Raw genomic sequence first — 6756 nt, 5'->3', positions numbered from 1 at the left:
ACGAGATACTAAGATTGGCAAGAGAGAAATGTTAAGTTACCTACAAAAGGATATCCCATCAGTCTCACAGTAGACCTCTCTTCAGAAGCAATGTGAGCGAGGAAAGAATGGGAAATATATATTTAAAGTGTTAAGGGAAAAGTAATTTCAACCAAGAATACTGTACCTGGCAAGATTATCCTTCATATGGGAAGGAAAGACAAGAATATTCTCAGATAAACAAAACCTGAAAGAATTTACCAACACTAGCCCAGATCTCCAAGAAGTTCTCAAAGGAGTGCTATACTAGGAAAATTAAATACAGACACACAGAAATAAGAGTTCAAAACCTCAGAAAATGGCCAGCTTAATTGTAGGAACAAATCTCGAGTTGAATATTGTATCCCAGAATTTAATTGGGAAGATCGAACCACAACAGAGGATAAATTTAGTACATGAGACTGAATTGGTGAAATAGAATATGACTTTTTGTTTGTTTGTTTGAGAGGTTTTTACTATAGGGCACATGTGCTCACCAGAAAGACAGAGACAGAGAGAAAGAAAGTGAGAAATCACCCCCCCATGGAGGATGATCACACCACAATCTCTTCTCCTTTATTCTCCTCTCAGGATCTTGGGCACACACACACATATGCCCGGCGTGAGTTTAAGCCACCAGGTCTGGGACTCGAACCGTGGTCGACTACATGGGAGTCCAGCAACATAGCCATTGTGCCAACTGCTGGTCCCCCTTAACATTTCATTGATTTATTAAAGCTAAAATGGCTTTTCTTGAAATTAAAAAAAATATTAAAAAATACCTACTTAATGACCATAGTAAGCTACATAGCATCAGCTAGGTGCTACCTTATAGTATGTTCATTCTACTCAGAGTTTCATGCCTAAAGTCAGACATGTATTCACAGATATGTATATACCAGCTGAACTTGCTATTGAAAGTAGTTAGATTATTTAAGAAATTTTGTGAATCAATAAAATGTGTGGAAAAAAGGAATGGAAAACAACTGTAGACACCTAAGATAGTGTTGGAGGAGGGTGGAAAATGGCAGAGGGTGAGAAATAGGGGGAAATTTATATATATAATATATATATATATATATAAAACTAGAAATGGAAAATTATTGACAATAACATGTATGATTAAGCCATTAGGCAATATAGTCTGGATGGAAAATCACATTTTGTATGCTGTGATGATGCTCAGGAAATTAATGTAAATTAATTAATTACTTAAAAGTAAAAATAAAAAATAATACAAAAATAAAATAAATAGATGAATAAAGTGAAATAAAGTAATTTATTTTTAAAAATAATCAAAATGAAAGGACCAGCTCCATAGCACGATGGTTAAGCACAGTGCATCTGGAACCAGATCCCATGTGGCCAACAATTGTTCAAGTACCAAAACTGGTGGCTTGAAAAATATGCTAGGCATGTGTGTGTGTGCCCCAAATCCTGATGAAATGGAGGAATGGAGGAAAAGGGACTGTGATAAGACCATGCCCCATTGGGGGAGGAAGTGCTTTCTTTCTCTCTTTGGTGAGCACACATGTTTTGAGGTAATTAAAGAAAAAAATTCTTTAAAAATTAAAGTTGTTAGTTAAATCCTAAACATTACTCTTCAGAAAGTTTGAATGTAAAAAGATGAAAAGTTGTTCTAACACTTGGAAAATACTATTCAGAAGCAAACCAGTTAAAGCAAAAGCATTATGAGCAGTAAAGAGAGTCTCAGCCTAATGATAAATGACTGAATTTATCAGGTAGATACAAGGACAAACTGGTATGCATACAATAACACAGACCCAAAGTATATAAAGCAAAAATGCCACAGCTACCAATTGAATTCTTTTTTTTTTTTTAATGATGAATGCAAATGCACACATGTACTAGAGAGAAAGAGAGAGAGAAAGGGACAGAGAGAGAGAAAGAGAGAGTGTGTTCAACAGGGCCTGGTCACACCACAATCCCCTTTCCTCCATTTCTCTTCCTGTTAGGCTCCTGGGCATGCCTACACATATACCTGGAGTATGCATGTGCTCAGCATGTTTTTCGAGCCTCTAGGGCTAGGATTTGAACCTCACTGGGGGATGGGGAGAATCAAGGATTTTAAAAAAATGATGTACGTGAATGTACTCACTGGAAAGAAATGAAAGAGAGAGAGATCATGCCCCCAGAGAAGATGGCCATGCCACAATCCTTTCTCTTCTCAGGATTTTGGGCATGTATACACATGTACCCGGTATGCTTCTCAACTTGCTAGGTCTGGGACTTGAACTGTGTAGTCAGTCATGTGGGATCCAGCTGTCTTCACCACCATGCCACTGTCTGGCCCATATTAGGATATTTTAACTCACCTTTTTCATTAATTGAATTGGGTCAAGCAGATGAAAATTCAGTGCAAGATGTCAACAACACAATCACCATACTGGCTCAAAGACAGATTTTAAGAATACCACAGTTCCAAGAGTGGTAGAATATATATTCTTTGCAAATCCATACAAAACTTTTTTCTTTCTTTCTTTCCTTTTTTTTTTTTTTTTGAGAGTTTTTTTTTTTTTTTTTTTTTTTTTTATTGGCACCGGGTGCAGAGATTTTTGCTATAGGGCACGTGTGCTCATCAGAAACAGACAGAAAGACAAAAAGTGAGAAATCACCCCCCCTGGGGGGGATGGCACGCCATAATCCCTTCTCTCCTATTCTCCTCTCGGGATCTTGGGCATGCACACACACACACACCCAGCATGAGATGAGTTTAAGCCACCAGGTCCTAGACTCGAACCACAGTCCAGCAACATAGCCATCACACCAATTGCTGGTCCTTATACAAAACATTTAAAATAAATCTCAAAATATTTTAAAAGATGAACATCTTAATAGACCACATTCTTTGTGAATGGTATAGACCATGTTCTTTAGCTATGAAGCCCCTGGAAATGTTAATATCAATGGTTGAATAGCAAATATTACTGAACTATGATCTTGGGAGGACCTGATACTAGTTTGAAAACTGTCATTGGCATACTTCTTGATCTGTCATATAGGAAGTTCTGTATGAAGTGTTACTAAAATTACACCACTGCCTCCCATAAACATCAAGATAAACAGATACTAAATTCTTTTCCTAGTAGTTGTTAACAAATTGTGCCTGCCAATGGTGTCCATCTGTATTTCTACCCTTGGGGCTGATCTTTCCAGTAATATTAGAAGAGTCAAATGTTTTCATTGTGGTCAGTCTAAAAACTCGCTTAGAAAGATTTGTTTTGTGCATGAAGAATTATTTCCTCTCCATATATTTAATGTGCGTTGAACAAATAACACTTTAATATCATGCATAGGTATGGCTGTTACTTGAATAAATCCCCGCAATAATGAAGAAAACAATCATCTTAATATTTCCTCTCCCTAAACTAAAACTTCTTGATGTAGCTCACCCAGGTGGGGCTCCTTTCTTTGGAGAACAACTAATTATAGCAAAAGAAGAAGTTTGAGAAATTCAGTAACACATGGAGCAGAAGTGGTTTTCAGTTTGCAGATTTTTTTTTCTTTTTTTTTTGGAGAGGTTTTCGCTATAGGGCGCCTGCGCTCACCAGACAGACAGAGAAAGACATAGAGACAGAAAACGAGAAATCACCCCCCAGGGGGGATGGTCACGCCACAATCCCTTCTCCTCCATTCTCCTCTTGGGATCTTGGGCACGCACACACACGCACCCGGCATGAGTTTTAAGCCGCCGGGTCCGGGACACGAACCGCGGTCAACAATATGGGAGTCCAGCAACATGGAAGTTCTGTATGAAGTGTTACTAAAATTACACCACTGCCTCCCATAAACATCAAGATAAACAGATACTAAATTCTTTTCCTAGTAGTTGTTAACAAATTGTGCCTGCCAATGGTGTCCATCTGTATTTCTACCCTTGGGGCTGATCTTTCCAGTAATATTAGAAGAGTCAAATGTTTTCATTGTGGTCAGTCTAAAAACTCGCTTAGAAAGATTTGTTTTGTGCATGAAGAATTATTTCCTCTCCATATATTTAATGTGCGTTGAACAAATAACACTTTAATATCATGCATAGGTATGGCTGTTACTTGAATAAATCCCCGCAATAATGAAGAAAACAATCATCTTAATATTTCCTCTCCCTAAACTAAAACTTCTTGATGTAGCTCACCCAGGTGGGGCTCCTTTCTTTGGAGAACAACTAATTATAGCAAAAGAAGAAGTTTGAGAAATTCAGTAACACATGGAGCAGAAGTGGTTTTCAGTTTGCAGATTTTTTTTTCTTTTTTTTTTGGAGAGGTTTTCGCTATAGGGCGCCTGCGCTCACCAGACAGACAGAGAAAGACATAGAGACAGAAAACGAGAAATCACCCCCCAGGGGGGATGGTCACGCCACAATCCCTTCTCCTCCATTCTCCTCTTGGGATCTTGGGCACGCACACACACGCACCCGGCATGAGTTTTAAGCCGCCGGGTCCGGGACACGAACCGCGGTCAACAATATGGGAGTCCAGCAACATAGCCATTACGCTAACTGCTAGTTCCCAGTTTGCAGATTTTTTTTGGTCAAGGCTTTGAACTATGGTAGCTTCTTAAGTAGAAAAAGATTCACGTGAGGAAATACATGTATGCGGTATAGTTTGCCTCATGATGAAACTGAAATTTAGAATAATTTCTCAAAAGATAATAATAAATTCTCAAAAGTGCTCACATCCATAGCACTTTGTAACTTGAACAGCACACTGTTCCTATGACATACAAGTCATAATTCCCATTTTGCAAATGTAGGAACTGAGAAATTGAATGTAAGTGCCTCCCTGCCAACTGAGCTACGACACGTTATGCTAAGCAATGTTTTGTCTCTGTTATTGCCTGGCCTTGTTTTTGATTAATAGGTTCATGGCTATGCAGTATATCTCATTTAATACAAGAATATATCAAAAGCTTCATGGGAAAAGTAGAATTAAAGTCTAAGTTTATTTTGATGTCAAGAATTTAAGAAGTCCTTGCATTTTTTTTCATAGTATACATTTGTTATATTACGCTAACTGCTAGTTCCCAGTTTGCAGATTTTTTTTGGTCAAGGCTTTGAACTATGGTCGCTTCTTAAGTAGAAAAAGATTCACGTGAGGAAATACATGTATGCGGTATAGTTTGCCTCATGATGAAACTGAAATTTAGAATAATTTCTCAAAAGATAATAATAAATTCTCAAAAGTGCTCACATCCATAGCACTTTGTAACTTGAACAGCACACTGTTCCTATGACATACAAGTCATAATTCCCATTTTGCAAACGTAGGAACTTGAAATTGAATGTAAGTGCCTCCCTGCCAACTGAGCTACGACACGTTATGCTAAGCAATGTTTTGTCTCTGTTATTGCCTGGCCTTGTTTTTGATTAATAGGTTCATGGCTATGCAGTATATCTCATTTAATACAAGAATATATCAAAAGCTTCATGGGAAAAGTAGAATTAAAGTCTAAGTTTATTTTGATGTCAAGAATTTAAGAAGTCCTTGCATTTTTTTTCATAGTATACATTTGTTATGAACCTTGTGAAGGGCTCTCGTCTATCTTGGGTGACCAAGTAACACCCAACTTGGGCAAGAAAGTTTAAGATCGTTGTCATTTAGTTTTACTTTGGTTTCTCTTATTCTAAGTTAAACTTCCACAACTCCTTGTCTGACTTTCATGTTTCATGACTCACAGTGCATTCACCACATTTGGTTTCCTTTCATCCTCTTATCTTGTGCATGAATAAAGTCAGAAGCGGCCCTCATTTGGATGAAAACCACTGCAGCCGTGCTCAAGGGTGGTGATGTTAGTTTCCAGGAGGCCCTTCTGCTCAAGTGTCTGAGTGACAGCACAGCCCTGGCAGTCTTTCCAAAGTCCATGCAGGACTGTTCCTGTATGTCTTCTCAGTAGATCTTAAAGAGGAGGCAGCGAAGCAGGGAGAGCAGTAGAAGTTAATCAAGAAGAAATGAGTAAGCGTTACACAGACCTGGGCTGAGTTTCAGCTTTGTCAGCTTTGTTGTCACAGACTGGTGTAGCTTGGCCTCAGTTTCTTCATCTGTAAAATCCGGTGAAAGTATCTGTCACACAGTTGCAGCAAGTACTAACCGAGGAGATGCACTTGAGGCTTCACACGTGCCATGATGCTCCGTGGACGGCTCCTCCCACCCCCTCCAGCGGTGCTCCCTGCAAGCGCCCCTAGACTGCCAGCCTGCCAGCCTTGCCCCCGAAGTGAATGAGCCCAAAAGTTAGTCTGGGTTGCTTCAGCTGGTGGTGTAGGGGCGTCTGTCTCCCACATGTGCGGGCAGTCGGAGCATTTTCGCTTTGCTCCTTGCCAGGGCTATTTAGCAGGTGCACATGTGTGAACATTCCTGGATCCAGAGGGGGCGGCTGGAATTTGAGCGAGCAGCAAGCAGGCCACAGCTGGAGTGCGGCAGGAGCCAGGAACATCCGCGTGAGCTCCCAGTCTGCAGTTCCAAAGCAACCCAACCCGGTCCCGTGCGCACGTGATGGGGACACTGCCGGTAGAGGTGCTTGGCCAGGTACTTGGCTGTTTGGGGGAGGTCGTCCTGGCGCCCTGGAGCCTGGGCTGCACCCAGAGAGCAGGCGGACGGTCGAGAACCGGGACACCAGGGCACCTTGTCCTGGCTCGGAGCAGAGCGTGCGCGGGCCACCCGGGCGGGCACCTGCGTCCCCTCGCCCCCGGCCGCCGGGCCCCGCCCGGGTGTCCTTGGCAGGCTC

At 40.9% G+C, this 6756-nt stretch overlaps 1 protein-coding gene across 1 annotated transcript in view; it reads left to right on the top strand.

Moving 5' to 3' along the window:
• The first annotated feature begins 6478 nt into the window (after positions 1–6478).
• The window catches only part of DENND1B (DENN domain containing 1B), a 244903-nt gene continuing 244625 nt past the window's right edge, over positions 6479–6756 (top strand). The window contains exon 1 of the mRNA XM_027774545.1: positions 6479–6557. The gene's annotated coding sequence lies outside the window, so the exon portion shown is untranslated. The remainder of the gene's footprint in view (positions 6558–6756) is intronic.

The sequence above is a fragment of the Tupaia chinensis genome, unplaced genomic scaffold (assembly GCF_000334495.1).
Source record: "Tupaia chinensis unplaced genomic scaffold, TupChi_1.0 Scaffold000453_1, whole genome shotgun sequence".
In the NCBI taxonomy this organism is placed as follows: domain Eukaryota; kingdom Metazoa; phylum Chordata; class Mammalia; order Scandentia; family Tupaiidae; genus Tupaia; species Tupaia belangeri.
Note: the sequence above shows the minus strand (reverse complement) of the source record. Positions and strands in the feature narration are given on the sequence as shown.